Consider the following 22,307-nt stretch of genomic DNA (forward strand, 5'->3'; position numbering starts at 1 on the left):
CTTGACACGCTCCAGAGATCGGTGTGTGAGGGAGGCATCGGTTTACCCTGCATACGCACCTATTACCTGGCCACACAGATATGAGTAGTGAATGACTGGATGCACGCGGACCCCACACTGCCACACACCCGTATAGAGCTAGAGACCATGTCCCCGCTAACACCGCTCCAAATCCTCTATGCCACCCACGATCAACTCCCGGTGCTGCCCAAAATGACCCACCACATCCGGCGCGCTTGGCGGGCCGCACACAAACTAATCGGCTGGGAAGGACAGCCAACACTGTCGCAACCCATATGGCACAATGCGCTCCTCCCGGAACTAGTAAAAATGGGCTCCTTCGGTCACTGGCTGGCAAAAGGAATACAAACATTAGCACACGTGATACAAAAGGGTCGCCTCCTGAGCTTTGAGACCATGCGCGAACAATTCGACCTGGCACCCATCGACAGGTTTCGGCATGCGCAACTGTCCCACGCCATCCGCACCCAATTCCCAGACACGACGTTCGTACCCCCCTGCTCTCCCATCGAGACCAATATTCTCCCGCAGCACATCTCTTCTAGGATCACTTCCACTCTCTATCAGGCCCTTAACTCATTCGGGGCTGCACAACTCGACGGGCTAAAGGCAAAGTGGGAAAGGGATCTGGGCCCCTTGGAACCTGACGATTGGGTGGAGGCGATAATGTCCCCCAGAGAAATCGGTATAGAATCCAAGCTCAGACTAATACAGCTGAGGATCCTCCATCGTTCATACCACTCACGCACTGCAATGGCCAGATGGGGTGGAATAGAAGACGGGACATGTGTTCGATGCAAAACTGAACCCGCCACCTTCTACCAAATGATATGGGACTGTCAGGCGATACAGGCCTTCTGGGTGGGCTGTGTCAACACAATCTCAGCCGCTCTGGCGACACCAATCCCTAGGGACCCCAAGATGGTACTCTTGGGCATTGGGGGTGAAGTAGACCTGTCCAAATATGAGAAAATGTTTTTGGCAATTGCGTTGGGGGCTGGCAAAAGAATTATCGCGGCCAATTGGGGATCTGCCGATCCACTGAGCCTGAACCGGTGGAGTAATGAGCTGGACAGGTGCGCAACCTTAGAGCGCCGGATCTATAATGCAAGGGGCTGTCCCCGCAAATTCGAAAAAATATGGGGTAAATGGCTGGATGCTCAATGAGCCCTGCGGGCGGGGGTACATCGGTAACGCTGCTAGCATTGTTTGCCTGCCTTGTCCTATTGATGTCTTACGGTCCTTGGCCCTGCGGGCCCTGTTATGGTTAATTGCCTTCAAAATGTATACCACTGATCCATGTCTTATTCATGTACGTTTCTTTGTTATGTTGTTTAAAATCAATAAACAGAGTTATAAAAAAAAAAAGAAATCGAAGGGTGGGTCATGGCGTTTAATTCAGGACATGAGGCTGCTTAACCAGATTTTAGAGGCAGTTTGCTCTAGTTCCGAATCCTGCAACGATTTTATGCAGTATTCCTCCAGAAGCACACTATTTTACAGTGATTGGCTTGAAAAATGTGTTTTTCTAAATCCCGTTGCACAAAGATTCCCAAGATCTTGCGTCATTTACTTTCCTTCAGACTAAGCTAAAAAGCACACATTTGCCCCAGTGGGGTACTTTGAGTCTCCATCGATCTTTAATTGGGTCAGCCAGATGGCCTTAAGCAATATTGATTTGCCACGCATTGTGCAGCAGTACGTAGGAAGAGTGCAGACAAAATTCGATTCAGCTAATGATTATTCTAGCAGACAAAGGATACAAAGTGGATAAGGAGAAATTGCAATATTGTCGGGGAGAGGTATTATACTTAGGTCAGTTAATTTTGCACGAAGGAAAGAAAGTAACACCTTAAAGAGGTGAGGCAATTATGAAAACGTCAAAACCACACACCATTAAGCAAATGCAGCATTGGGACTGTGTAATCCTGTCAGAGCATGGGTATTTGATTATAGTTCATATACAAGACCCCTTTTGGAGGTTCTGAAGAAAGCACAGCTGAATAAGGAAAACATTGGATGAACTGAGGAGATGGAGGAAGGGTTTGATGAATTGAAAAAAGCTATTTGCACAGCTCCAGTTTTAGGAATTCCCAGTTTTTGAGTTTTTTTGTTTTCACACACAAATGGAACAGTTATGTCTGCAGTACTCACACAGAGAACCACATTGGGGTACAAACCCATAGCATATGATAGTGGGATTTTAGACCTGGTTATGAGGGGTCACTTCCCTTGTGAAAACTTGTTGGCAGCATCCGTGTTCGCTATCGAGAAGTCTGCAAGCATAGTTATGGGGTGTTCCTTGACTTTATTTGTCGAGCATGCTTTATTTGCTGTTTTTGGAGAAACCCAAGGGTACACTGATGTCTCAAAGAGCTTCTGCGTATGAGGTGGTTATATCAAATCTAGTGATCAAAATAGTCATGTGTAAAATTGTGAACCCTGCCACGTTTGTAGCCGAACCTTTGGCAGCAGATGAGCAAGTTCATGATTTCTCAAATCATTAGTTCTATGACGAGATCCCAAGGGTAAAGAAGAATGCCTCAGCAGCGGGAGAGGTTCTCTTTATTGATGGGTCTTCGAAGATTGATCAAACTGATGGAGAAAGGCATTCAGGTTCAGCTGTGGTAAGGCACAGAGCTAACAGGGAATTTGAAGTAGTGGCAAGTGCAAGACTACCGTGTCATTTTTCAGCACAGGATGCAGAATTGGTGATGCTTATTGTCGTGCTCGAGAATCACGCAGGGCAGGAAGTGATGGTGTACAGTCAATCCGCCTACGTGACGTCAACCATGCACGCATGGCTAGCACGTTGGAAAAGGAGTGGCTACCTCCGAGCGGACGGCACTCCAGTGCAAAACGCAGCTTTATTGAAAGGCCAAAGGAGCTGCATATTAATCTGATATTTCTAGTTTTGATACACCTGATGTGAAAGAATAAAATGTTGTAATAATGGTTGTGAATGAAGGGTTTAATCATTTATCAAGAACACAGTTGTTGGAAATTCAAGGTGGAGCTCCACAGGAAGAATAACAACTATGGACATAGTCTATATCCCCTTTTGAAGCACTGTGGCGACAAGATACACTGGTAAACTGGTGATGCCTGTAGCCTTATTAAGGGTGGTGTTAGTACAGCTACACTACCCTGCGCGTGTTACTAAGCAGATCCTCGCAGCAACCATTGCAGAGGACCGGTGTTAGAACACGTTGCTTTTTATGTAGAAAATTGCACTGTATGTCAGATTTACTGCTGGGCACAAGCTGCAAACAGTCAGAGGAGTAATACCTCAACCAGATGGTTCTTTTCAGCATGTACATATGGACTATGTTGACATGCTGTAGGTTTGTAATGGATATAGGTATATGACAGTGGTAGTGTGCCCCTTCTCGAGATGGTTTGAAGCTGGTCCATGCACACATCCTGATGTCACTTGTGCTGCAAAGTCTTTAATTCGAGAAGTATTTCCTAGATGGGGGAAGTATGTGAGTTGTTGAAATCAGCTAATGAACCTCATTTTGTGAATGAGGTATTTGAGCAGATTAGCGTATTGCTTAGCGTTAAACATACGTTTTCTTCTGCTTATCGCCCACATGCGAACAGGATGTGAGAGACTCAATGGTCTGCTCAAAGAAAGGATAGCAAAGCTGAAATTGACATGGAAAAAGGGGTGGCTGCATTGCCTGCCCCATGCATTTTATGCATTGAGAAATCAGCCTGGTTCAGACCACCTCCTCACAACCCACAAACTAATTACAGGGAGGCAGATAAAAACGCCTCTAACTCCTCCATCGAGGACTAGGAGTGATGCTCCGACAACTGCAGAATTGTTAGGAAATGAGGTACATGCGTTCTTAACATGTATGACACCAGTATCTGTCATTTCAGTTCAGCTCAAGCCGAAGGGGTGTCGGTATCAGGACACAGATGAAGACAATACAGCAACCATACTTGAAAAACAACAGGTTTCTAAATTATTTGCCAGAGATGCTGTTCTAGTAAGAAACTTCACAAGGAAGTCGCACAAACCCAGATTTAGTGGCCCTTTTGTTGTGGAAGACATTACTCCTTCAGCAGTTAAAGTCCAAGGGAGACAAGCTTGGATATGTTTAGGAGATGTGAAAGTCTACGCTGGAGAGGCCAACATACCCCAACCCATTCGGAAGCAAGTCCAGAAGTTCAGCATGTGCAGACTCTATCGATGACGAGGAAGGACGACGCAAAGACTATCCAGTAGATAGAGGAGTGTACATTTAGACTGGTTCCCCTGAAACACTCCTTATAGATATAGCAAGAAGTGAGAAAGTTACCGCTCTTGAGTCACAGGAGTTTGTTGACATTGGACCTTGGAGTGTTTTTCGACGACTGGAAAAGGCAGCAGTTCCCAGACTCGTTTCTCTGTGAATTTCTCTTTGGAAGTGCACATGGTTCTTTCAGATGTTGATGTACACAGACTAGTTCTTGCTGTCTTTGTTTTTATACTCGAGCTTATCCTGCTCTTGTTGGGCGCAGCACTGATGTGCGCACTTTTATCCAAGATCCTAAAAATGGCCCGATGATTAGGCGTTTATTGGCAGCAATTATGGAACAAATCCGGTAGCTTCCTGAACACCTGACAAATTTGCCAAATTAAAAAGAATGTTTACTTCGTTAAAAGTAATTAGAGGCAAAATGTGGTCTATTGAACATATTGCAGTTCCAGAAAGTGAACAGCGTCAGCCTGTTCAGCATCTATTCTTGTTTTTCTGTTTGTTGATCCATGCTGTTTACTTTAATGGTCCCAAAAGGGAAGGAGTTCCATTAATCCTTCCCACTCCACTCACTTTTGCAGAACTAGATACTGTAAGAAGGCCAAGGACTTATGTGATTGGCCCTACACCAGTGGCCCATGTGAAAGCACAGATTTCTCTAACAAATGTTCCTAGGAGTCCTATTGTAGGACTGAGTGGTTTGCATATTCTTAATGAGTATCAGATACAAGCTCTTTTAGCAAAGCAAAGAAACCTAAGAGAAGTGCAAGGGAGGACGAGTATGAATGAAATGATTATTTAGACAGCACATTTGGGGAATAACATGTGGTACCAACACATAAAAGAAGTGGGAAAAATAACTTCTAAGGAGGATTGCAATTTATGTGCTCTCCTGCCTTAAGCTACAGGAAAGTCTAAGATATTCATAGCTATTGAAATAGATGTCCAAACAGCTCATTGCCTGACTCACCTTGCACTCTGTCATACAAGAGGTCAGTTCCAGGGTCGGACGGCATCCTTGGTATGGATGACCGAATGGTCACCTCCAGAAGAAATGATTATGTCCAAGATGTGAAGACCAGAGAAAGCTCACACAGCGGAGATCATGTGATAAGATATGAACAGCCTGGTATGAAGGGAGCTGGCATTTGATGGGGAAATGAAAAGGAAACTCAATTGCCAAGGAAAGACTGATGTGCGAAGCTGTAAGGAAAGGAAAGAGGCCAGATGCAAATCTGGGGAACAGTACTTTCTCCAGATGGCTGGGAAGAAGGCAGTCTTATGCAGAGCTGTGGCAGTAACTGGTCATCACAAGCCAGTTATCGAATTAGTGGATAAAGGATGCAAACCTTTCTGGCTGAGACTCGCAAAACTCTGACGTGGGTCGAAGACAAAGGAGGCCCTTTGCAGATTGTGCCTCGGGCGAGTGCAGAGCTATGCTTCAGAAACAATGTCAAGAGAAAAGTTGGAGAGAATCAGCAGTGCGGTCAAATCTTTGATGTACCAGGAATGAAAGATGGGACAGTGGTGATAATGGATCATTACTGGGCCTGTGGATCCAGAGCATACATAAAAATGCCCAGAGATTGGGGAGAACTGTGTTTTTATAGTGATTGTTCATGTTCCAGCATTGGTGATCCCGGAGAGTGACTTGAACATTGGTGAGTTTCCGAAAGGAGATGGTCACCTGAGGAAGCAGGGATCTGCTGAACTCCTTGATCGAATTAAGAGCGAAAACTATTTATCAGCCAAATCGATAGAGGCCTTTGATGCTATTCCATATGAACACAGATTGTTGAGCAAGACTGCTTCAGTTTTTACTGTTATCTTTATGCCTGGGATCCAGACAATGCCAAATGCCATGGGGTTACCGATAACCAAATGGGAGATTCTGCAGACGATCAACACCACCATAAAGGGATTCAATGCTATCGAGGAAGAGCTAAGAGCCATACGCCTGATGACTCTTCAGAACAGATATGGCTTGGATATGATTACAGCTATGGATGGAGGTGTTTGTGCAAAAATCGGAGAATCCTGTTGCACATTCATACCTTCTCATGACTACGAGAATGGCACCTTGACAGAAACCAGAACGATGCTGACAAACCTACACGTCAAGATGGAAGACGAAGTGGAAGATATTACTGTTGACAGCTGGTTTGCGTCAATCTTCTTATGGGTTCCACAATGGATGGCGAATATTTTTAAGTTCCTTGGAGCCGTGTTGGTGGTGGTCATGTTTGTCGAGGCCACTGTGAGCCTGGTTGTATGTCAAGAAGCTACATGAACATGAGAAAGAAACAAACTTCTGTTTGAGGTGAAATGCAAAAACAGACTCATCAAGAGTTCATCATTTAATAGTGTTTCATGCAACAAAAAGCTCAGATGTGGTCTCCAGTCACATGATCAGATGAAAATAGACTTTGGGTCGAGCTACACCGAAACCAGAAGACAAGACCATGCCACACTTCCCTTTATTCTCTGGCACAGTGAACTTCTATGAGGCCGAATTCAAAGTCTAATTGAAAGGCAGGCCGCAGGAGTGATGATAGATATTGGTCTAATTTGGTGGGGAGGCATGACCAGGCAGACCCTCCTAGCACCTGGGGTAACCAGCTTGCGTGCTGCTAGCAAGTGGAATATACCAGAAAGGGTACAAGTGTGGCAACCAATTATAGAGGGCCACGTATCATAAGAGCCCTATAGCTTAAGGTATGACACAGAATATGACTTGCACTTGGGATGGGCTTAGTTGTCCACCTGATGTTAGAGACCCAATCACAACCCCCGTCAGTAATGAAAGTATACCTAGATGTTCTTGTTAAGCCTATCACATCCCCAAGTAGGTTTTCTTAGTTTGCCATGTAGTGTGACATCAATGATGAGTTTCTACTATAAATGTGTGGTTTTTCATGTAACGAGTTGAGTTCTCGAGAATGCAATATTGTGCTGAGCGGTGTCCGTTAATGTCCTTTGTAACTCCTTATTTTAGTTAATTGCTCATAAAACAGTACTAAGTTTTGCCAACTTCCTGAGTTGGTTTGATTATTGATGTATGAGTAAATTCTGCATCCCCATCCATCCCTAAGTATTGCTGCCTCGTCTTAAAGTACCCCAGGTCTCGGGGTTCACAACTATTGTCCAATCTCCATCACTACTTTCCTGGGCAAGCTCCTCAAAGCTGGCCGCCTTCAAGCTTAATCTACATACTGAATCTGTTGGTTGTCTGCATGACCACCAGTCTGGCTTCAGACCAGCCAGAAGCTCAGAAACTGCACTCCTGCACACTAGTGAAGACTTGCTCTCCGATCTTTATTCTAACCTTCTTTCTGTCCTCATTCGCCTTGATCTATCCTCTGCTTTCCACACAGTCGACCATGCCATCCTGCTCAATTGTCTACGAGACAACCTGGGTATCTCTGATCAGGACCTAGCCTGGTTGACGACCTTTCTCACTGATCGACCCTCCCAGGTCCAACTTGGTCTTTCCTCTCTTCTCGCTCTCTACTTGTGGTGTTCCCCTGGGTCTAACCTTGCTACCTGGCACCTCTCCCCACCGCATCTCTACCTTCTGCTGTAACTTTCAGTGTTATGCGGATGGCACCCAGCTCTCCTTCAGGCTCCCCTCTCAGCCTCCACTGTTCCTTCTCTCATGCCAGACTGTCTGTCTGCTATTCATGAATGGTGTGCCTCCAACGATCTCTGCCTTAATGCCATTAAGACTACGATCCTCCGCATTGAGACTCCAGCTCCTGCCTTTCCCCTCTCACTCTGGCCACCCACCCTGGGCCTTCTACCTGCACCTTCCAGTGAGGCTAAGAACCTTGGCGTCATCTTTGATTCCACCCTCTCCTTCTCTCCTCATATTTGAAGTTTCTAAGAAGTCACACTATAAGCTGCACCTCCTCAGAGGTATTCTTCCTTTTCTCATTTTCTCCCAGATGCTCAATGTCTCCAGAGTCCTGGTCCTCTCTAGGCTGGACTACTGTAACAGCCTCTTTCTAAATCTTCCTGACTCTACTCTTTGCACTCTACAACTTATCCAAAACAGGACTGCAAGAATTGCCCTTGGCCTTAAGCCCAGGGATCATATCTCTCCAGCCCTAAAAATCTCTCCACTAGCTCTTTGTGGCTGCAAGGATCAAGCTCAAGACCCTCTGCATCATCTGCAAAGCTTTCTGGGGCCTTGGACTGCATTGCATCCAACTCTTTAGCATCTTCCTTCTCGAGCCCTGCGCTCATCCACCTCCAACTCTGACGGTCAGACGCTTCTCCAGGCAGAGAGTGGGCGGTAGATCTGTCCTCGGCTGGGGCCTCCCTGTGGAACAGCCTCCCTACCACTCTCAAACTTGAGCAGGACCACCCAAGGTTCCGGAAGCAACGCAAGACCTTTCTTTTCGCTTCTCCTTTCTCTCTCCCTCTCTGATGTTCCTGTCTGCTGCGCATACTGGTTACCTGGCCACCCACTGAATTTGCAGGGCCAGGCTCCTGCATGACCGGTTGCCTCTTTCACTGTCTTCGGGCCTCCCAACCACGTAAGGGACTGTATCTGCAACCCTACAGTCCCCTGACTGTGCACTTATGAGCCACCTCCCACCTGCACTTACTAGTTACTTTGCAATCCCCCTCCCCCTGGCACTTCTTTCCCTCCTCCCACACTTGCGTGATCTGAATGACACAAGGCCTAGTAAGATCGTTCTTTTGTCCTCCCTTCCTTGTCTTGTCACACCTAGAAACACTTGTGTAAGAACATAACCCCAAGACGGAGCACAGGAGTACCCACACACTTGTAAATTCTTCTAGTGTATTCCATATCATAGGCTGCAGCTTGGCTTCATTGATCTGTAACCAGATAATGCACTGAAATCAGAAGCACAACTTGTGATAACAGGGATGCGCGCACAGGATCTGGTGAGTAGAGAACTAAATAATGTGCATAAAATGCTAATTAACCTCACCCCTGCGAACGTGTATGAAATGGGTTGACACACTGTGCCATGCACCTCTCTGACTGCAGGTTTAGGAGCAAGTCTGTACCCTTGCTCATGAAGGAAACTGAAAAAGCAAATGAAAATAATGTGGCCTAGAAGTCGTCCCAGCTCACCCGATCAAGAAACCTTTCAGTCTCAATAAACCTGAAGGCGATTGGACTGGGCTGTGATGGCAGCCAACACTTGCCAAATTGGCATGGACCGTCCTTTATCGTCGAGCATGAAGCTGTACTGGTCATCTGCAACTGTGCTGTTCATGACCCTGTGGAATTTGTGTAGGCCAGCTAACCTGCTTTTGACAAGCGATGCATTTTTCCAATTCACTTTCGCAACCTATGTAACATTCCATGGAATATTAAAGCCGGAGGCAAATAATTGATCTGTACATTTTGAATCAAATTGGAAAATTGACTTCTTTTAATAGGAAACATAGTGATCTTCAATTTTAATATGTTGCATTATATTTTAAAATATCTGTCGGGCGTGATCAAGATGGCAGAGAGAGCGGACCCACTTTATCTCCCTCTAGCACCCTGCTATGCTCACCTGGTCTCTGCGGAGGCGTTGGGTCACGGTTGCAGCCCTCCCAGGGGTGAGGTCACTCGGATCCGCCTTCGCCCTCTGTGCTTATGTAGTGACTGGTGGTAATGGGTGATGCTGCTCGGGACTCCTGCGTGGAGAATAGGGGGCGTGAGTATGCCAGCTTGGGCGCCTGATCCCCTTCTCCCAAACTGTGGTACCCGTGGGATGTGCTGTCCCTGGAAAGCTCACCTGTTGATTAGTTTTGATGAGCACTCTGTCCTGCTGCTTCTGGCAGGGGCGCTTGTATGATCTGGACAGAGTTCCTTCACTGGTCCCTTGCACGTGGTAGTCCAGTCCTGCTGCGAAAAAAGCCACTATACTTCAGGAAAGTGTTCCTGTTTGCCTTTGTCTTTCCTCGTCTGTTTTTGTTGTATTGTAAAGTTTGTTGTCTTGTATTGCTGTCCGTTCCATTTTTGATGTTTGCTCTTTTGCTTTCTTCCCTTGCAGGTGATGTTGCCGGCCCGGCAGAAGCTGCAGAGCTCGAGGCGGCAGCTACAGCGGTACAGTAGCTGGTAAGTTAACTAGGGGGCGCATGGGGTTCAAATGTGGCGTGGCCCTAGGGCGGATGTTCTAACTTTGTCTTTCTTCTTCACAGGGTCCGAGTTCGTGGATGCGGAGTGTGGTGCTGCGGCATCTGCATCAAGATCACTGGATGTCAGGAGATGAGGCTGCAGATGAAGTGATGAAGCACCACTTTCCTGTAGGTGAGTATGCAGAAGAACGCCTGGTTTCAAAGGTAAGTAAACTGGTCCAAGTGGCGTGAGCGTCACATTGTACGCGAGTGCACAGTAACGTGAAGCACCGGCCTTAAGGATGGAGCAGCTTATATAGCTGAGCTTCTGAAGCCATTCCCACCAGGTTCAGCCTGGCTGCCAAACCCGATGAGTCAGCGCATGAGGATGTTCTCTGGAATAAAGGCTTTCATCTACTGGAAAGTTCTTGTAAAATAAAAGCACTCCTGCACTGAAATAAAGTAAAAGCATTTGTGCACTGAAATAAAGTGTTCCTGCTCACATCTCTATATGAGCCTGGTGTAAGGCGCCAGGACTGAGTCCAGCCAGGGCCCCTGTGTTTATGGTTCCCAAAGAGACATAAGTGAGTCAAATGACCAATTTGCCCCATCACTATATGGAGTGGTTTTTGTGTTCTGGGGCCTGTGGCCAGGACATACCCCCAAGACACAGCATCTCCTGTCAATTAAGGATGCATGCATGGCGGCCAGATGGGGTTGTGGGGGTGACGTGGCGGGATAGGGGGTCCCATGGAAGGTAGGAGCTCCTAGTGGCAACAGAAGGGGCTCCTCAAGCTGGCTATGCGAGGCTCATGCCTCGCCCCAAAATGGCAGCCTGTATGGCACCAAAGCAGCTTAAGTGAGATTCCACCCATGCAGCCTGCTTAGCGGTGAGGAGTCACGTAGCACCTGGGAGATGCCCACTGCCCTCTCCCTTGCTTGTCGAGACCTGGGAATTTGATAAAGAGCAAACACACTTGCGCCCTGGATCCATGCGGGTTCCAGAAGCCAGCATCACAAGCACAGGGCAAAGGTGCTGAAACCGGTGCACGGTTTGGCACACAGGGGAGATCTTGTCTCCCTTTCCATTCCCCACAACTCCCTGTATTGACCTTCTTCCGTTAAAAAAAAAAAAGGGGGGGTGCATCAAAAGGAGTAGAAAGGGCTGGACCTCCCTCTGCAAAGTCCCAAACAGGAAGAAACTGGTGTGATCAAGCCAGCTCCTAAGCCACAGAGTCCTCGTAACTGACATACTCGTACGTCCCGTCCCCTTTCCTCCATCCTTGTGGGTGTCCCCCAACATGGGGACAGTACCGGAACCTTTGGCATTTAAAAAATTAGCTTCCCCTTTAAATTTGGTGTAGCGTGCAGGGGCGCAGCCTCAGGTTTTGGAACGCCCTGCTCGCTGGTGCCTCTACTCAGTCCCTTATTCTGCACGGACGGTGTCAGACTTTGCAGACAGCGTGGTGAATTTATTTTAGCTTCCCGCGTGCGCCCACTTTTTCAATTCGAATTTCACTTCCCTTTGGTGCATCACCACCCCGGCACATGTGGGGCACTGGAAGATTCATGAGATCTGCCTCTTACGAATGCTCGTTCCCTGCCTTGGACCCCCATGCACTCTGCCTTGAGTGTTTGGGGCCCGACCACCGCTAGGACTCGCCTGCAGCGCGCTCGAGCCACAGGGCATTGAAGAATCATCTGCCACGGTGGAGGGAGATCTTCCACACTTCTACTCCACCCCACCTTAAGGACTTTGTATCTGGTACCTCTCGTCAAGACAAGATAGGACCTCTGTTCAGCACAGCTCCACAGTGTGGAGACTCCTTCCCCGGAGTTCCAACAGATCGGGGTTCCTCGCATTCAAGTTCTGGCAGGCCCAAGGCCTCTAAGGCTACCGACTCCCAAGCTGAGGGGGTCCGGGGGCTCTTACGGGATTTCTGGGGACAGACCTGAGGCATCTCAGACTATTGACTCCAAGGCAGAGGGGCTAAAGAGCCCTACCAGGCTGTCAACGGAAGGAAGTTCGGCCTCTTCCTCTTCTACCCCAGTGGTAAGGGATCGAGTGCCACCTCCAAGAGTCGTTCTTCTGCTAGATCCTGCACGGCTACCGACACATGTGCTTAGGACTCCCAGCCCACCGGAGTTTCCCTCCAAGGCAGTTACCCAGGGCTTTTTGAATACCGGCCGTCTGGCTGAGGGCTCAGTGCCTACAGAGGGATCTCCGAGGTCGACGCCTCTGCTTCGAGTGCAAGATCCAAGCTGTATCCTCCTGTGTCTGAGGCCTCTCTTGGCTCTAAGCCATTGCGCCCTCATTCCCAGGGCATGGTGCAAGGTTTAAAAATGGCAGAGGGGCACGTGGCGTAGCCTTCTAGGCAGACAGCCATCTTGAATCTGGCTCACGGCCCGCCAGTGGTTTAATCCATCGAATGGGCTTTTCAGGATGATTCCAGCCCCCTTCCCCCTGGAAGCTGCAGCAGATCTTTACAAAACAAAAGCGGGTGAGAGAAAAGATGATAAAAATGAATATTTAAAGATATACCCCTAACATCCCTAATAGAGGAACATAGTATTTAGAAACCCCAATCAGGGAAGAAGTTGAAAGTTAAGAAACTGGAAAAACAATAAGTGCTGTGATGAATCTAGTTGGATCATCAATAAGACCCCGTAATGGGTCTCCTCTCATGTGGCATGGGGAAAAAGGCAGCCGCTACCTGATCCTGACCCTGGGGGTGGTATTATGTGGGCGGATCACATGGAAGGGGACTTGTATCAGGGAGGATTCTCATGATTCCCCTATTCTCCCTGAAGTATTGATGGCATATTGTAAAGTAGAGCAAACCAATTTAAAAGAACAATTATAATGTAATTGCTAGATAATCCAATATAGACTTCAAGATCCATAATGCCTGGGGTACTGGGACAAGGAAGAAGGATCAAGAGTCATTGAGGATCAAAGGTACCATTGAACATAATGTGCGGTTTAGTTGTTGTAGAGCGAGGCACCTGAGCAGGACCTTTAAATCCAAGAATGAGCTACAGCTGAGAGGAGGCTCTGAAGAAGTAGTAGCAGCAGAATCGGTATGGAATTTGGGGTTTTCCCGTAGAAGGAAGAGCACCAGCTGAAGCCTACGCGGGAAGAGAAGGCATGTAGCATTGTAGTGCGCTCACAGCAGCAGGAAGCAGCATTGTGGACGGCTACAGGAAGGGAGACCCAGCTGCATGGGAGACGTGCTCCGAACCGACGTGAGCTGCTTTAGTGAACAAGTGGGCAGGGAGGTCCAACAGAGCAGTCGGAGCTCCAGAGAAGAGCCATGCAGACGGGTTAAGTTACGCTAAAGCAGAACGTAGAAGGTCCGCCACAGAAGCCGAACGTGAAGCGGAGATGCAAAGGAAGAACGGTGGGCTGCCCTGAAGGTAAAGGTGGCGCTCCCAGCAGGACATTGGGCAATAACCAATAATTGTGAATACTGAATACATAAAGTAAAGAGACGACAAGGGCGCAATTCCTTTTATGGGACACCAATATTAGGAAACCTGTAAACCACATTGCCAACAGCCAAAGGGCTATCAAGAAACCGTAAAGAGCCTACTTAGGCACAATCCTCCTTTTTTGGAATACCAGTTTAGGGGACACTGTAACCCATATTGCCAAGATCCAAAAGACTATAAAAAGTGGCAGCCATTGTTCAGCCCTCCTCACAATCAATTGTAGTTGTAGGAGTTTATCTTCCTGGCAGGCGAGTATACCAGGAAAGATGATTATGTTTTGAAGAAGTGCGATTGTGGCAAAAAGGTGTGGTGGAAAGAACTTATTTCTTATCATTTTGACAAACTGTTGAGTCCCCGAAGGTAGTTGCTGTGCTATCCTGACAAGTGTTTCAATTGAAGAAGTGTGATGTGCTAATAATTGCTTTGCATTTTGAGAAAAACAATTGCTTTGGTTTATGAACTTGTGTTTTGCGAGAGGGAAATTTGCCTTACCAAGAAGGAGACTGTGGAGGATAACAGTTGCTTTGATTTTTTAACAAGTGTTTGTGAAAGAGCCATTTACTTTACCAAGTGGAAAGACGTTGTAGAGGAGAAGACATTTTGTGTGGTACTGAACAGAACTTTGTTGAATAAGAACTTTTCCAAGGATATTCCTGAATTTATCCAGGGGAAGGGCGTCTGACCGTGGTCACAAGGATTTCTTTTTTTTTTTTTTGTTAAACCTATAAGCTTTGAACTTTTACACTGTTTTGTTGAACTGAAGACAGCCAAATAATCCCCAAGTAGTTTTTTTGTATGCATTAGTCTGAGAGTCAGAGAATTTTTGGACAATAGATCCTCTTTCTTTAGTTTTAGTTTGCTAGGTAGGGACATCCTCGTCGGGGCAGGGAAAGATGGGCGTTTATTTCGCACCTTTTCATTATTTTTCTTTTTTGAAACTCAATTTTAAAACATTTTATAAACATTACAATAGAATCCCCTATGTGGAAGGGTCACAGTTTCCCCTAGTCAGCAACACAACCCTCCCCCAGCCCCATCAAGCACAATTACAGAGCAAACATTTCACTCAGCAACGCCGCAACCTCCAAAGAGAAAAGGAAAGAAATAACACTGGGGGCAAGAAAAGACAAGCAAGGACTTGGACAAAATAGACGCACTAGGGATAGGTCACTTTACTGGCCATCAAGCGCTGCCCATCTCCTGGTTGTGGTATCATGCATAGAGGTACCCCAAAATCCCAAATGTCCCCCCACAAGAAGCTCCAGACCCCTGACCTGGGGCTGCCTCCCTCCCTGCAACCCTTAACCCACCCCTCCACCACCAGTTGTCACTCCCTCCCACACGCTCTGTCCCCCCATCTAGTCCTGTTCCGTCTACTGAGCTATGTTTTTGTGTGAATTGCCCTCACTCCTTCCTTAACTGGGACATGTCTTCATGGCCCATGTATGTGAGATTTTCCATCTAGTAGACTTTCCCACGCTTTCCTCAGCCAATCCCCCTTTTCTGGTGCACTCATCCCCTTCCAGTTCTGTGCTGCTGCTATCCTCCCCACCCGGAGCAAAGCTTCCCACATTCTAGGAAGCCTCCTAGGTATCAAACGCTACTGGCGGTATCCCCAATAGTACCGTGAGCGGGTCCATCAATATCAGGAACCCAGTAATGTCCTTAATCCAACAGAGCAACTCGGCCCAAAAAATCTTAATATCCGGAAACTACCATGACATCTGGATCAATGTCCCCCGTTCCTCACAGCCTCTCGTACAAAGAGCTGAAACCCCGAGGAATGCTTTAGAGCTCCTCACCGGGTCCCTGTGCCACCCATGTAGAATCTTGAAGCTATGGTCAATTGCATGAGTCAACAAATTCTCATGAAAAACCACCTTATAGATTTTATCCCACAGCTTTTCCCAGAGCTACTCTCCCGCAAACTGTTCCCAGAAGTCTTTGAATTTTCTCCTACTTTGGACAAGCAGGGCCTGGTATAGTTTCAAGATCATGCCCTTCCTAGAGGTCGCAGTCGCCAACACACTATCAAAGGGGGTGAGCCCCTCAACAGATTCTGGGCCCACTTCGGGTCAAACAGTAACCCTTTCAGCCGAATATATTTGAAAACCCTCAGTTTCTCCTTCACAGCTGTGAGGCAGAATCCTGTGCAGTGCCCTTAGGGGCCACTACACACAATTAAGACTACAGGTGGCAATACAAGTTTTACCTTTGGTACAAGCCTGTACTACTATGTCAGAGTGGTAGCTGTGGCGGAGCAGCCAGGCTTATCTCAAGAGTATATGAGCAGTAGCAGAGATTACACAAAAGGGACCCCAATTACTGTGACTCAAGCAAACACTAACTCAAGGTTTCAGGTATAAAAATATAAGTACATTTATTTTTAAACCATTCGTTATAAACACACTTCTATAAAACTGCAATAAAAACCACATGTTAAATATACTACAACTAACCAATTCACCGTTACCGCGAATATAATAGCGATCACTTTTTGACAGTTCGGTCTACTAAACAAACGCGTATCCATGACATGAAATGCTACCGGGCAAAAACACACTTAGCACTTGAGATACCCAGAGGGAGTTGGAGACAAAAATCACAGGCAATATTAAGGTTAGGCAGGCAGAATCAAGAAACACACAAAGACAGGAGTTCAAAAGTCAAAGGGGCCGAAGCCAGGGTCGAAAGGCACCAAGGCAGTTGCCGAAGATCACACGGTCAAATAGTTCACGATTCAACGTAGGCAAAAAGTACTTCGATATTGTCAATGTTCAGAAGCAAAAGTTATAAGGAGGAGGGAAGACAAGGGCAAGCCTTGGAAATGAAGAAAAAGGGATTCACCCAGTTTCCTCAACAGAACACAGTACCTTGTTCCAGTGGTGCAGCTGGTGCCCTGGCAGACGTTCCTGTTGGTTTCCCGCAGACCCACGATTCCTGGAGCTTCGTTGTGAAGGAGGATGTCTGAAGGGGGTCTGCACCACACAGGGATGAAGCCGGCAGCAGCGACAAGGAATAAAAGGTGCACTCCTTAAAAACTGGAGAGGCTCTTCGGGTGGCTATCTGGACCACTACAGCAGTGTGCAGTGATTTCGACCAAGGAAGAGGATCCTCTGGCTATAGAAATGAGCTGGTTATCTCCACCAAGCTCAAGGGAAGAAGACTCCGATCTGGATCTTCTCTAAGTCGTTGAAGGGAGGATAGCTCAGGACTGCAGCAGGGCTTCACTGGGACAGGGTAGTTGCAGTAGCCGTTGTTCTCTACGCTTCTCTTCGGTTCCTTGTAGTTCCAGTGGCGACTCTGACTTCTAGCCCAAGAGACCTGCCTTTTATGCGAAAAAAACCCATTCACACAGCCTGGCTGTCAATCACCAGCAGGGGGGTTGTCCAGCCCGGACAACTACCCTGGCCAATCATGACAAAGTGCGACTTGGGTTTCCTAGGATACCCTGTGCAGGGGGTGACTACACCCCTCCCTCACATTCAGCCCACCTAGACACCCAGGCGCCTGGTGGAGGGCTTCTGAACAGAAAGCCTGCCAAAAGACAGTGAACAAAGAAGGCAAGCCTAGTTTGCCGCGCTAAGTAAGACACAAGAAGGACGTTAACAAAAAGAAATGGTGAATCAACCCAACCGTAGCCAAAACAAAGATGATTTGGTCAAGCGGGTTTATGTTTGAGGCTAATATAATAGCCAAGAACAGTACCACATTTATCTAATATAATCGCGGTAGAAAACTTAGGGTAGATGCCACTGCCACCAGCCAAGTCTAAATGTTGAAAGAGCGAAACAATGCTCTAGGAGGTACAGATAAAAAGGGATACGAGTTAACCCTTTCCAGTACTCCATGAAAGATGGGTTGCACTGGATCTGTGGTAGATTGACTAAGTAAAGATAATGGTAACTTTGACAGTAGTCGCCTCAGAAATGGAGTCGAGGGAAGTCTTAAAGACAACCGTGTGCCACGGCACTGAAGTGCTGTGTGACACACAAAAAAGGGTGCTGCTGAAGTGGTGTGCTTCAGAGTCCACACTCACAAAAACAGATAGAAACACATAGCAAAACACAGGTAAGAGTGGGGGAAAAGCTCTCACTCTTACCAAGTGGAAAAAAATAAACTCCAGAAGTCCAGCAAAGCTGCTGGGGGACTCACTAGGTGAGGAAAATTAGCCATAGATGAGAATTCTCCCTAACAGCATTTTGCTCACTTCCTCATAATTCTTGAATTTACCCTCCTCCAGCAGGTGTCTGACACTCTCCAGCCCAGAGTACGACCAATTATGTGCGCCACCAAGGTTCCTTGTGCCCAATCTGAATGGGTGACCCCAAACCAAACTTAACAGGCAGGGGCAAGTAGACCACTCCCTGTTATCCCTTGAAGTGGACCACGTTCTCCAATGGACGCCAAGATTCGGATGATCACACGCCGTCTCCAGAATCTGTCTCAGCGGCACCCAAACATAATCCCACACCTTTTTCGGCAAGGTTGCACAATACTCCAGGTAGGTCCAGTAATTTCTAAGCTCCTCCGACATGTGTTTTAACATAACTCGCAACTCTGCAGCTTTAAAGTACAAGGCGAAATCCGGTACCCAAACCCCCATGCCATAGGCAGACAGACTCCTGCCCTATCCCTGGCCTCCCCTTCTCTCAGATGAGTCTAAGACACATATTCTCCACCTCCTTGGGAGCTCTTTGGAAGTTCGCCTCCAGAGGACCTCAAAGCATTTGTGAAGCAGAAGACCAGGCCCAAGGTAGGTGCCCTGTTCTCCTCCACACCCCGCAAGGGTGACTCCTTCCCAAGCAAGCGCCCAGGCGGGAGGGACATATTGGGTCCTAAGATCAGCAACAACACAGACTGCTCCAGCTATCGGCCACTAGACCGAGGGGTCGTAAAACCTTACCTGTGCTACCGCTGAGGAGCCGCAAGGCTCTATTACCGGCTCCCAATCCGAGGGGCTATGCCCGAACACCGGACCCATGTCTGAGGGGGCGCCTGCATGCAGCACTACTGGCACCACGGCTGAGGGCACTCTGCCTACCAGGCCCTGACCTGAGGTGCAGGGTAGACCTCAACCACCACCACCACGGGTGGGCGTACGGAGCAAAACATAATAGCCGGCGGGCCAGACAAAATGGCGGCTCGCATGACGCCTTCTCCCATTGGAGACCATGCAGGGGAAAAAGCTTGCAGATGGGATTGGTCAACCCCTGTCACTTGGTCCACATCCTATCCTTCCACTTCTCAGGGCAGGTATACTTTGCTCAATGCAGCGAGACAGGCCATGCACAGGACACAGCAGCCTCCGGGCCCCGACCCCTATACCATCAGGCACTCCTCCGGCCTGTGAAGACAGATTCTTAAAGACGTTCCTCACACTCATGAGATCACCACAGATGGGTACCATCCTCAGGGACGTGATTGGGGACATGCTCCCTCCTGCTCAGCCGTAAGCACCCATGGCCACACCGCCCTTGAGGTCCAGCTCATCCCCCGGCCCCCATGCCTGTAGCAAACACGGCAGCTCCGGCCCCCATGCCTGTACCAGTAACTGCAGGCCTGGCTCTGCCACCTCAGCTGCCTCCGGCACTGATACTCGGCACGCCACAGCTGCCTGCCACCAGCAGTCCTCCAACTCCCCCAGACCCGCAGGACACAACAGTGGACACAGACGAGGAGGACGACCCGAACACTCCATCGTCGGCCAAAGCATTTCACAAGCGTCTGGAGGGCCTGGCTGAGTACCGAGGAATCCTGCAGCCACAGGTGGAACAACTGGAGGCGGGGATACTGGCTGACGTTCTCATGCTACGCCCTACTGCTACAACAGGAATCCCACTTCAGAAAGACGTGGTAGCGCTTACCAAAAAAGGGTGGCTACCAGTAGGCGTTTCAACGCTTAATTCACACAAACGGAGGGGGACCCCCTCTTATTGTCAGCGTACCCCCAACCACACATTCCTCAGTGACAGTGGCAGCATCACTGTACTCCAAGCCACAATTATCTTCTGCCTCTGCACTCCTGGGCAAGAAGGAAAAGATCTTGGAGGCGTTTGGGAAGAAAATGTATTCCAACGCCACTCTCCACCTGCGACAGGCCAACGTAGATGCCATGTTGGCGGCTATCAACCAGAATCTATGGCGGGAGAGTGCGGATTTCCTCCCTGAGCTCCCTACCCACAGCCAGGCTTGCTTCAAGGCTAGGCTGGCTGACGGCAAAATCGTGGCGCAAGACATAATGGAGTCCACGGTGGCCCACATGAACACTTCAGGCCGGGCCATTTGCATTGCCACTGACCTGAGAAGGATGCCGTTGCTAAGGGTGACCAAATTCAATCCAGATTTGCAGGAACGCATACTAGACCTCCCTTTCGAAGGGGGGGGGGGGGGTCCTGTTCCATTCGACAACTGATGAGGAACTCGATATGAAAAAGAATAGCTCGCAGACAGTAAAATCTTTATCGATCCTCACCAAGTCCACTCCTAAGACCTACAGCCAAACACACCAGCACTCGGACAAGGTTTGGTCCTTCGGAGGCTTTAGAGGTGTTCAGGACAGACTGTACAGGCAATGGGACAGAGCCTCTAGCCAGCACAGGCACAAACCGCACAAGGTGGCTAACGAGGGGTTTTCCAGTCCCCCTCCTTAGCCCCAGCCTCAGAGGGGACTAAATTGTGACAGGTTCACCCCGGATCCATGAGTCTCCATTGGGGGGGGGGGGCAGGCTTGCCCTTAACACACACTACTGGCGGACAAGGTTCACAGACCCATGGATCCTCTCAGTAGTATCCATGGGCTTCCGGCTCCCCATTCCTCCTTACTCCCCTCTGCTCCTGCAGATTGGAACAGCAACTCTGTTGGCGGAAATACGCTTGCTAGTAGTGAGCCAGGCCATGGAGGAAGTCCCAGCCTCACAGCAGGGCATGGGCTTCTAGTCACACATTTTTGCCATACACAAAAAGAATCGGGCTGGCCTCAGTGTGCGTTAGACCTTTCCATCTTGAATCTTTCCCTTCCACTCCAAAAGTTCAAGATTGTTACCCCAGCATTCATAGCGAAGACATTGTGTGTGTGAGAATGGATGTGCTCCATGGATCTTAACGATGCCTACCTACACGTCCCGATTTGGGAACCCCATCGGTCCTTCCTGAGGTTCAGGATCATGGGTTTTCACTTTCAATACAGGGTTCTACCCTTTGGACTCAATTCGGTCCCCAGGGCCTTACAAGGGGAATGAACGCAGCGACAACCCTACTCAGGGCGCAAGGCCATCATATTTACCCATATGTAGACTACTGGCTAGTCCGGGCGTGTTAGGGAGATTTCCCTTACCTATAGAGTACCCCAGCAGCTTTGCTGGATTTCAAGGGTTTATTTCTTTCTCCTGCTAAGAGTGAGACTCTTTCCCACTCTTAGGCATATGTATGATGTGTGTTTCAGTCTATTTTTGTGCTTATGGGCTATGGAGTTTTTTCACTCCATAGGGATCATCTTTTTACATGTGTGTTACACAGCACCCTCAGTGCAGTAACACTGGGGTGTCATAGTGACCCCCAAACATAGACTCCATACCCTGGGACCGACTACTGTCTCCCAGGGCCTGCAGAGTTACCATTGACTTTGCTAGTCAATAGTTGTGAACAAAACCAGTACAACCCATCTTACTATGGAAGTACTGGGAAGGGTTAATAGTTTTTCCCTGGTGTTCATTTTCGAGAGGGTACTGGCCAGTCCCTCTCTCCAAAGTTTCTGGCTGGTGGCAGTGGTTACTACCATAAATATTCGACCGTGAATATTTTCCTATGGGATTTTCCCATTGTTCGAGGCTACCACTTTTACTGACAGCCTTGAACGTACCGCTGGGTCATTTTAATATTAACTTTACTCTGGTAGAGTTTTATTGCCAGAACTTTAATATTTCTTTCTCGTGTCTCTCTCTGGAATCCAAGCCAAGGTCGCGATCCTTTGTTCATCCTTTTTGGCGGGCTTCTGGGCAGAAGCCCTCCATTAGGCGCCAGTGAGTCTGGGGTAGACAGGATGTGTGGGAGGGGGAAATAGGCACCCTGGACCGGGTTGCCTACGCAACCCAAGTCGCACTCTGCCCTGATAGGCTGGGGGATTATCCCGCCAGTATAGCCACCCCACTGTGTGAGTGACCGCTAGGCTGTATGAATGGAGGTTTTTCTGCATTAACGCAGGGACCTGCGGACTGGAAGACAGTCGCCACCACTGGACCTGAGAAATCTGAAGAGGAGAGAAGCAAAAGACATCTGCAACGACTGAACCACCGGTGAAGCCCTGCTGCTGATCCTCACCACTTTCTCCAACAACAAGAGAAGATCACCTGCAAGAGCCTTCTTCCCTTGAGCTGGTGGGACCAACCAGTTCGCCAATCGCCTTCCATGACCTGCCATGGTCAAATCGCCAGTGCCAAGCACTAGGAGACCGGCTAG

At 48.3% G+C, this 22,307-nt stretch overlaps 1 protein-coding gene across 2 annotated transcripts in view; it reads left to right on the forward strand.

Annotated features, from left to right (window-relative positions):
* CDC27 (cell division cycle 27) overlaps nt 1-22,307 on the forward strand; it is a 1,618,725-nt gene that overhangs the window by 1,463,461 nt on the left and 132,957 nt on the right. The gene's annotated exons all lie outside the window — the stretch shown is intronic.

Source organism: Ambystoma mexicanum, chromosome 13 (genome assembly GCF_040938575.1).
Source record: "Ambystoma mexicanum isolate Mex_15411 chromosome 13, UKY_AmexF1_1, whole genome shotgun sequence".
NCBI lineage: Eukaryota > Metazoa > Chordata > Amphibia > Caudata > Ambystomatidae > Ambystoma > Ambystoma mexicanum.